This window comes from Schistocerca americana, chromosome 6 (genome assembly GCF_021461395.2).
Source record: "Schistocerca americana isolate TAMUIC-IGC-003095 chromosome 6, iqSchAmer2.1, whole genome shotgun sequence".
Classification (NCBI taxonomy): domain Eukaryota; kingdom Metazoa; phylum Arthropoda; class Insecta; order Orthoptera; family Acrididae; genus Schistocerca; species Schistocerca americana.
The window spans coordinates 299,498,537-299,510,035 of NC_060124.1; the positions used below are offsets into that span (position 1 = coordinate 299,498,537).

Here is an 11,499-nt window from a genome sequence, read left to right on the forward strand (position 1 = left end):
AAATAATACGTTCGTCGTACGTCCCTCTCTGATTACTAGCGATTATTTCTCGCATAGCTGCTTTTCCGATGAAACTGACAACTCTACGCAAACTCCACTGCTCTCGGTCGTTAAGTGAAGGCCGTCGGCCACTGCGTTGTCCGTGGCGAGAGGTGTCACCTGAAACTTGATATTGTTGACACGCTCTTGATACTATAGCTCCATCTACCATTGCGCATTTAAAGTCGATTAATTTCTGTCGTGCTGCCATAATGACGTCGTAAACCTTTTCACAACAATAACCTGAGAGCAAATGGCCACTCAGCCAATGCACTACCTTTTATCCTTGTGTACGTGATAATAAAAATGGTTCAAATGGCTCTGAGCACTATGGGACTCAACTGCTGAGGTCATTAGTCCCCTAGAACTTAGAACTAGTTAAACCTAACTAACCTAAGGACATCTCACACATCCATGCCCGAGGCAGGATTCGAACCTGCGACCGTAGCGGTATCGCGGTTCCAGACTGCAGCGCCAGAACCGCGCGGCCACTTCGGCCGGCACGTGATAATACCGTCATCTATATATGTGCATATCGCTATCTCACCACTTTTGTCAGTGCAACCGATGCGACTTTGTCGGGCAGCACACACTAATGCTGTATTGAAGATCACAAGATCGTTTTTCCTACTCATCTATATTAACTTACATTTTCATGCATTTAAAGCAACATTCCATTCATCACACCAACTAGAAATTAAATGATAATTAAATCAAGACCCTAAGCTGTCGACAGGCGTTGATATACATCAATGGAGACAATTGAAAATGTGTGCCCCGACCGGGACTGGAACCCGGGATCTCCTGCTTATATGGCAGACGCTCTATCCATCTGAGCCACCGAGGGCACAGTGGATAGTGCGACTGCAGGGATTTATTCCTTGCACTCTCCCAGTGAGACCCACATTCCCAACTGAATGTCCACACACTACATCCGTAGTGCCCCTGCCCATTAACTAGAAATTATGTCTGAATCACACGATCACTCAACGACGATACCTTTCCGTACACCACGGTATCACCAGCGAACAGCCACAGGTTGCTGCTCAGCCAGTCTGTCAGACCATTTACGTATGTAGAGAATAAGAGAGGTCCTACCACACTTCCACGAAGCGCTCCTGACGATACCCTTGTCTCTGATGATCGCTCATCGTCGAGGATAGCATAATGAGTTCTACTATTTAAGGAGTCTTCGAGTTACATATCTGGGAACCTCTGTGTGCGCATACCTTCGTTAACAGTCTACAGTGGGGCATCGAGTCAAACGCTCTCCGGAGATCTAGGAATATGGACTCCACCTGCTGCCTTTCATACATGTTTCACAGGATGTAATTCGAGAAGAGAGCAAGCTGAGTTTCGCATGAGCAATGCTTTCTAAGTCAGTGCTGATTTGTCAGCAGAAGCTTTTCTTTCTCAAGGAAGTTGTATTTAAATTGCAATATGTGCAGATTAATGGTATCATTTGATTGTTTGTCAATGTACATGTAATATTACCAATTTTAGACCATGCGATATTTGTTCTGAAATGTGTCTCTCGTACAGAGGCAACTACACTACTGGCCATTACAATTAAAACACCAGTTTGAGTGTTCACCGCTCGTTTTGAACAAGAACTGGAGGAAGAGTAGATTAGTGTTTAACGTACCGTCGACAACGAAGCCATTAGAGACCGAGCACACGCTGGTATAAGGGAAGGATGGGCAAGGAAATCGGCTGTGTCCTTTTAAAGGAGCCATCCTGGCATTTGCCTGAAGTGATTTAGGGAAATCACGGAAAACTTAACTAAGGATAACCGGACGCGGGTTTGCACCGTCGTCCTCCCGAATGCGAGTCCAGTTTCAACAAGAACTACACGCAATCAAAACAATAGATGTTAACCATGCCTACCAGCCCACTCTTTCTGACAGTATTGTGAAAACTCAGCCCAAAACACTACTACAGGGATATGCACCAACAGTGCCTCAAATTATTGGCAAAAAACCATATGTATTGCCATTTGGTAGTAGATGATCTACCAAAATAGAGAATATTCTGTAAAAAAACCATATTTAGTGACAAAATGTACCAGAGAAACAGTAGGCAATTCTTTTTTATTCAGAAAGACAAGCAGTCCCCGGTGAACAGAAGCGAGTCTGTCATATCAGTTCCAAATAGTATGGTTCTTATTACGTAGGAAAAACAACATATCAGTGTGCACTAAACTTAAATAACACCACAGAGGCTGGAAGCTCCAGATTCCATCTTTGCGAAGCGCTATCTGGAAACCAAACACAGTTATGTAGCAAATGCAGAAATACGACATTCAGGGCTCACAAATTGCCCCTATCCGAGATGCTGCACATCAAGAGACAATACAGGAACGATCCTAAAGTACTACTGAATCAGCAAACAGACATCAATTACTTTCCACTTCTTGCTCATGCTAAACCTTACTGCTTAGCTATTACAGTTGTGTTAAATTGTTCCCCACTGTAGACGGTGTCAGAGAAACATTGCAACAAACTTCGTGGAGTTGTAAAGAGTGTCTGATACTACGCCACCCTTTCAGTGGCAACAATGACTTTGTAGAGTGATGGACCGTAGGTGGAATGTCTCCCAATATTGTTTGTTATTCAGCGATCTTGACTGACTGCTTCAATCGCCAATGGAGAAAATGTAGCTAGCTGCTACGTAGAAATGTTTTGTATTCTATGAATACTATGTTTTGTAGCCTCAGTGGATGACCACTTTGGACACAAGTTTCCACCTGCTGTCTATGTTTCTGCTGGAACCCTCTAACATGTCCAATGTTTTTCAGAACACAGGAAAAAAATAAATTTCAGGTCTTGTCCGAAATCATCTCTACCAAGCCAACAGAACATCTCATGCACAGTAGACAGGGCCTGTCTGCGCAGCAGCTAGTTACATCTTCTCCACTGGCGATCATGGCAATCGGTCGCAATCACTGAATAACAAACGATATTGCAAGACGCTCCACCTAGTGTCTGTCAGTGTACAAAGTCACCTTTACTGCGAAGGAGTGGTCTGGCAGCAGGCGCCAGCACCTACAACTTCAAAGCTATGTAGTTGACATTTTCGGACCAGGGTTCCTATCCTCGACGTGTTTCTCAAGACAGCCCCTACAACCCCTCTAAGTTTGTGGCAACATTTCTGGGAAACCCTGTATATCTATGTGCTAGTTACGTATTTACTTATTTACTTTAGTGTCCTGTGGATTATAGATGTACTATTTTGTATATTTACTTCTTCGGTGATTACAAATTCTTTTTTCTTTACATCTGAATCGTTATGCACAACAACTTCTTTGCCAGTGTTGTTAGACAGTGGGAAACAACTTGCAGCCTAGATCGTAAAAACAGTTAGCGAAACAAGTAACAAGTAAGGGTATTTTCTCCATATAATGCAACATTGAGCATCCACAATGAAAGCAACAGAAACACTCAGTACAGTATTACAATATATCAAGTTATAGCACGAAACTTAGTAAAGAATGTACTCTTAATGAACAGCACACCATTATTGTCCGTTTAGTATTAATTATATTGAATACTGTACTACATGACAAGAACATCATACTGAACAGTGTATGTGTTTATCTAACATGCCAAGATTAGGATCATGAGGCCTTCTCTTATATCTCAATATTTATTTATTTACATGGAGAAAATGCTCACTGTTGTGGACAGTACAGATTACGAGATTACATGACACATAAGCCTATTCTTAGAATGTTTTCATTTGGAGTACCTTATTCAAGATAGTGTGAGTCTACATAGAAAAACACAAGTTTTTAATTTACTATGTGTACAACAGTACAATATTGTGAGTCTTAACATTCAAATATAGCGTCTGAATAATAATAATAATAATAATAATAAATCCCGTGGAGGCCTCTGGTATGTTCTGCCTGTCGTAAAAGGCCACGAAAAGAACAAACCACTAATAGGGCTAACCCCCCTTTTAGTGTGATTAGTTGGTTCAGGACAGAACTAATAAAACCTCATACAAGTGCTGTCATGGTCGGGGACGATGCTTGAACCTTATGCCCGTCCACAATGGTAACGATACTGCTAGCCACACAGAAAATGATTTAAATCCAAATAGAGGTGTTTTGCAGGATATGCTTCCTGCAACCACTCTAGAAGGAAAACAAAGACAGAGGATGAGATGGTCATATGAAGTTAACCGATACCTCATGTTCTGTTATTACCAACCAACAACCTTAGGAACCAACACAACTGGATACAGATCACAAGTATACACAACATTTATTATCAGATACCCAGAATTAAAATTTTTAACAGAACAACGACTAGCTGATCAGATCCGTGTAATAATCAAAAATAACAGGATACCCTGGTCAGAATTAGAAAACATTAAACAATAAGTACAACAAATACTGGAACAAAATAATGTGCAATCAGAAGAAGAAGAAAATACAGTAATGGACTCAAATATCCCAGAGCAAACAAACAAAGAACAAAACGCATCAATTAAACAATCAGAGGAAAACGAAATCTTAAGATAGCCACCAGAACAAGCACAAATAGAACACGAAGTGACACACATGTTAGATATAGAAGAAAAATTTCTGCTAACATATATAGAATACAAAGAGACAAATACAGACATTAGACCATTCTTGCATAGACCACCAAATAATCTACAAGTCGAAACAACAATAACAACTATCAACACAATCATACACAACAAAATAAATGAAAATACAACTATGGAAGAGTTACAACTACTAGTTTATATAGGAGCACTCACTACACTAAATATACACACTAGGCAGAGATCAGAACCACCAACACACAGAAGAAACCCACGAAACCAGCATAGCAACACAGGCTACAGATCAGAATAGAAAAACCGAGAAAAGGCATCGGACAGCTAACACAGTTTATAAGAAATGAAATATCAGACAAAAAACGAAAAAGGTTAGGTAAAATCTCACAACAAGAAGCGATTGAGCAATTAGATGAAAAGAAGCAGAAATTACAAGCATTGGCCAAACGACTTAGAAAATACAAAAAAAGTGAAAATAGAAGGAAACAAAACCAAACATTCAACACAAACCAAAAGAAATTTTACCAGACAATAGATAACACACACATTAAAATAGACAATCCACCAAACATAACAGACATTGAACACTTCTGGAGCAACATATGGTCAAACCCGGTACAACATAACAGACATGCACAGTGGATACAAGCAGAAACAGACACATACAAAATGATACCACAAATGCCTGAAGTGATAATTTTGCAACATGTGAGTCACCCGAGTAATTAATTCAAGGCACAATTGGAGAGCCCCTGGAAAAGATAAAATAGCAAATTTCTGGCTAAAGAAGTTCACCTCAACACATTCACATCTAACTAAATTAACAGTTACATTGCATACCCATACACAGTCCCTGATACACTTACATAAGGAATAACTTACCTGAAACCTAAAGATCGAGCGGACACAGCAAACCCAGCAAAATATCGCCCCACAACATGCCTACCAACAATATACAAAATATTAACTTCAGGCATTACACAGAAATTAATGACACATACAACACAGAACAAAATTAAAAAATGAAGAACAAAAACGCTGCTGCAAAGGAGCATCAGGATGTAAAGAGCAAGTGATAATAGATGCAGAGGTGACATATCAAGCTAAAACTAAACAAAGGTCGCTACACTACACACACATTGATTACCAAAAAGCTTTTGATAGTGTACCCCACTCATGGTTACTATAAATATTGGAAATATACAAAGTAGATCCTAAATTGATACAGTTCCTAAACATAGTAATGAAAAATTGGAAAACCACACTTAATATCCAAACAAATTCAAATAATATCACATCACAGCCAATATAGATTAAGCATGGAATACACCAAGGAGATTCATTAAGTCCTTTCTGGTTTTGCCTTGCTCTGAACCCACTAGCCAACATGCTAAATAATACAAATTTTGGATAGAATATTACTGGAACGTACCAACACAGAACCACACATTCGCTATACATGTATGATCTAAAACTACTGGCAGCAACAAATCAACAACTCAACCAATAACTAAAGATAACAGAAGTATTCAGCAATGATATAAATATAGCTTTTGGAACAGACAAATGTAAGAAAAATAGCATAGTCAAGGGAAAACACACTAAACAAGAAGATTACATATTGGATAACCACAGCGACTGCGTGGAAGCGATGGAAAAAGCAGATGCCTATAAATATCTAGGATACAGACAAAAAATAGGAATAGATAATACAAATATTAAAGAAGAACTAAAAGAAAAATATAGACAAAGACTAACAAAAATACTGAAAACAGAATTGACAGCAAGAAACAAGACAAAAGCTATAAATACTTATGCTATACCAATATTGACCTACTCATTTGCAGTAGTGAAATGGAGTAACACAGACCTAGAAGCACTCAATACACTTACACGATCACAATGCCACAAATATAGAATACATCACATACATTCAGCAACAGAAAGATACACATTAAGCAGAAAGGAAGGAGGAAGGGGATTTATCGACATAAAAAACCTACATTATGGACAGGTAGACAATTTAAGAAAATTCTTTATAGAACGAGCAGAAACTAGCAAAATACACAAGGCAATCACTCATATAAATACAATGGCTACACCATTGCAATTTCATAACCACTTCTACGATCCTTTAGATCACATAACATCAACAGATACGAAGAAAGTAATTGGAAAAAAAACACTACATGGAAAGCACCTGTGTCATCTAACACAGTCACACATCGATCAAGACGCATCCAACATATGTCAAAGAAAAGGCAATATATACAGTGAGACAGAAGGCTTCATGACTGCAGTACAGGATCAAACAATAAACACCAGATATTACAGCAAGCATATTATTAAAGATCCCAGTACCACAACAGATAAATGCAGACTTTGGAAACAACAAATAGAAACAGTAAATCACATCACAAGCGGATGTACAATACTAGCAAATACAGAATACACCACAAGACATGACAATGTAGCAAAAATAATACATCAACTACTTGCCATACAGCATAAACTAGTAGAACAACACGTTCCCACATACAAGTATGCACCAGAAAATGTACCGGAGAATGATGAATACAAATTATACTGCAACAGAACCATTATAACAGATAAGACAACACCACATAACTAACCTGACATCATACTCACCAATAAAAAGAAGAAATTAACACAACTAATCGAAATATCCATACCCAATACAACAAATATACAGAAGATAAGAGGAGAAAAAATTGAAAAATACGTCCAACTGGCTGAGGAAGTCAAGGACATGTGGCATCTGGATAAAGTTGACATCATACCAATTATACTATCAACTACAGGAGTCATACCACACAATATCCACCAGTACATCAACGCAATACGGCTGCATCCAAACGTAAATATACAACTACAGAATTCTGTAATTATTGATACATGTTCAATTACCCGAAAGTTCCTAAATGCAATGTAACATATACCGTACAGTTAAAAGGAAGTCACGCTTGATCAAGGTCCGCGTCGCTTTCCATTTTTACCCAGACACAACGTCTGAGAAAGGAAAGAAATAGTAATAATAATAATGATAATAATACTAGTAGTAAGAGTAATCATAGTCGTAGTAATAGTAGTAGTAGTAGAAGTATATATACGACGAACAGTAGCGTGTTATTCCAATGACTGGACTGTCTCCAATGGATTACTTGAGCCAAGAGGACTTACAGTACAAAGCTTAAATCTATGTATCAGCTCCTCGTAAATATTCCACTATCAGGCATTCTATATATTTTACAGTACATCCAACATGACAAGCATATTCTCAGTTAGACGTAATATAGAATCCTACATTTAGAAATTGCTGTGACACAAATAGTGAAAAACAGGCACACATGTTATATTCGCTCATCAGAAGAACAATAATGAAGACACACTACTGACAATCATATTTAAAACGTTAGCGATAGCAGCATTGGATTTGGGGAAAGGGATGGCTGGAGGCAGAGAAAGAGGACCGTGATAAAGCACAAGCAATGAAAGTATGGGAAAAACATGCTACATTACTGACTGAGAAATGAAAAGGGAAGAAAGTGTAACTGAGAGAAGATCGGAGCACTTAGCTTACTGTCTGACAGAGTGTTTCCGTGATGATGTTACAAATTGTTAGGGATGATGGACATGCATTAATGTATCAATTTGAGGTAAGGGACGTTGGTCCGGAAACGACCATGTCGGAAGTTACAAGAAAAAATTGTTCTGATGCCTCCGACAGTAGACCTCTTCTACTAGAAGTTCTCTGCTATCCATGTTTTTGGACGTCCAATAACCATGGGCTTTTAAGTGCATGCCTTAAGAGCTATGAGCACCTATACATCTTTGCTACTCCGAAACACGTCACTTCTGCTGAACAACTGTTAGCAACTTTAAAGATAAGAACTTTAGAGCCTATGTTTACTCACAGTTTTTTCTTATTTTGGTCGATACTGCCTTAGCCTAAAATATAGAACACAAAAAGCTTGTCGTAGAAAAGATCCACTGTCGGAGGTATCACAACGATAGCCGCTTGTAACTGACGACTAGGTCGTTCCAGATCAGGGACCTCAGATCAATGTATTTACCCTTTCCCACAATCCCTGAACCCTTTTAACATCATCACGGAATCACCCTGTACGTTAATTCTCGGGGAGGTGTTTCGAGATTGACAGTAGGAAGTGTTTCGGTATCTTCTTAAAAGCAACAGGTCATTGAATTGTGCGCATACTGCATGGTGCTTTCCTAGAGACGAATAGCACCAGCAGAGAAGGATAATAGATATAATAATAATAAAGATATATGTCATCATACTCATCGAGAGGCTGTTTCATTGTTGATGCTCTCGTGCCCAGTGTGACGTTAATTACGAATATTTAGTGCGAATTTTTGTGGTTTAGTTGTTGAGGGAAATAAATGTATGTGTGAATGTGTGTTTGTGTGAATGTGTGTTCGTATGTGTGTGTGTGTGTGAGAGAGAGAGAGAGAGAGAGAGAGAGAGAGAGAGAGGGAGAGAGAGAGAGAGAGAGAGAGAGAGAGGAGCGGGGACGGGAGGGGGGGGGGGGGAGGTTGAGAAGCAGGCTCATTTGGTTAACAGAGGGTGTTTGCATACTAGGTTTTCTTTGAAAAATGTCTTTAAATATGTTTTCTTTCATAGTGTTGTTACTTACAGGGGTCATATAATATCCCTCTGACAGAAAGCAAGGGTTGTCAATAGCAAAGAGTCACGTATTAAGCTATATTGTCTAATCCAATTGGGAATTAATTACATGTAGTGCCCTATAATGTTCTATCTTAGGGTCGTTACTTTTTGTTGTGTATTGTTTATTAATAAACCTTCAACGGTAACATTATCAGGTACCAGGTTTGTTTTGTTAACAGCTGATACAAACATGGCAATAAATAGCAATAAAGTAGAGTTTTAGAAAGACCGGTTATTGAAATTTTCGTGAACATTAATAAATGGTTTATAGTCAGTTATTTCTCACTAAACTTTGATAAAACATACTTTATGCAGTTCAGAACTTTTAAGAGGTTTCATCGCAGTGTATCCCTAAAGTTATACGATAAGGAAATAGAAAATGTTGATAGACTTAAATTCTTGAAATAACAGCTTCATAAGAAATCCAGCTGGGAGCAGCATACCACAGAACTACTGAAATGCCTAAACAAATCTCAATTTGCATTGCGGATGTTGTGAGACACAGGTGACATAAAAAAAAAGCTACCATACATCTACAGCTCAGTTAATGGAATTAGAACTGGAAATAGGAATAATCTTCACAAAGATTCAAAGTCACTTACTCTGGACCATAAACGTGTCCACTATGCACGAAACACATTTTCGATAACTTTCCAGCAGCCATCAAAAGTATAAGCACAAATTCAAGATACCAGAGGAATCTATGGAGTTTAATGATGGCCAACTCCTGATACCCCACTGACGAATTTTTTGGATGAACCGATTGAATGTGTATATATTATTAATGATATCAAAGAATACATAAAATTTGATGTCTGCACGTCTTCAGTGCAGTAATGGGATCAATGTAATTAAGTGTTTTGAAGTGATGTTTCTCTTTCATGATGTGTTGCTGCAATAGACAACGAATCATCGTATACAACTCAATATATAAACATTTATTTGTTATGTGACACATTTTTATTAACTTTAGGATCAACATATGTTTAATATTATTGAATCACTCCCTTCCCCAGTTAGGATCTGTGTAAGATGCACTAAAACATTAGTTTTTCCTTTACGAATGTGTGTTGTGTATTTTCGTTTTATGAAATTTTCTACATCCTAATGGATCTAATCTCAGTGAAATCAGTTGGAATGAAAAGTGTTTGTTCTCTATTACAATCTAAAATTTCATTCAAAACTTCCTTTCATTGCGTTACGGCTTAAGTATAAGTTTTCCTTTATTAGTGGAGACTATTGTTTCCTCAAGGTCCTGAGACAAAGCAATAGTCGCTGAGACCACGTGCAGATTGTGGCAGCGGGTGTTCCGGCGTCGTCAGCACCGGCGCGAATGTCACCAGAGGCCGCGCCTGCGTTCCCAAGCACGCACAGCTGCGCCCGTGCGTCCCACGGCCCGCCGCCGGCTCGGTTACATCACGGCGGGGCGTGACGTCACCGCCAGCACATCCGCGTGCTGCGCTTTTGTTCGCGACCGCCATCTGGCCGCGGGCGCTGGAGGCGAGATTTACGGCGCGAGCAGGTGTCCGTCTGGCGTCCCTGTAACACACCGCGTCTCGCCAGCGCGCCGAGCAGCTACACAACGCGGGGGACTCAGCGTTCGCTTCTTCTACATCACTCACGGACACAAAGAACTCTTTTCATCGGATGCAGACTAGTGATGGTTAGAACTCAATATTGTAGCACATCGAGAACTTTGGTCTAGAAAGCCAATGTAATCAAAAATATACCCGAGAACTGTAGAGCGTAGATATACATACACTGCGAACGTCTATTTATGTTTGAAACCAACATCTAAGTTGTATGACGGGTGAAGGACGTCACATTCGCCATTGACCCTAGAGATTATTTACTTCACAATTGCTATTTTGGCCATGACGCCATCATCAAATAATAATGCTAAAGCTAAGAAATGTAAAAAATAAAAAACAGTGTAGATGAGAGTCGTCCAGTAAGTAAGTTTCTCTATTTCATTTCTCTTCGAAACAAACTGTGCCCGTGTCATCTGAGGGCTGGCGAGTTCGATTGGTGTCTGTTGACAACTGACTTATTGGATGCCGCTCGTATATACAGCACGTAACATGTATAAGTGCCGATATTCCTACTGAACAACATTACATCAGTATTTACGTCATTTGCAGACAAATAATTATAGGTGTTACAAGTTGTGTGTCCTTAGG

At 39.2% G+C, this 11,499-nt stretch overlaps 1 non-coding gene across 1 annotated transcript; it reads right to left on the reverse strand.

Annotated features, from left to right (window-relative positions):
- Positions 1 to 812: 812 nt before the first annotated feature.
- On the reverse strand, positions 813 to 887 carry Trnai-uau. Its single transcript has one exon. It is a non-coding gene; the product is annotated as a tRNA-Ile (tRNA).
- Positions 888 to 11,499: the final 10,612 nt, after the last annotated feature.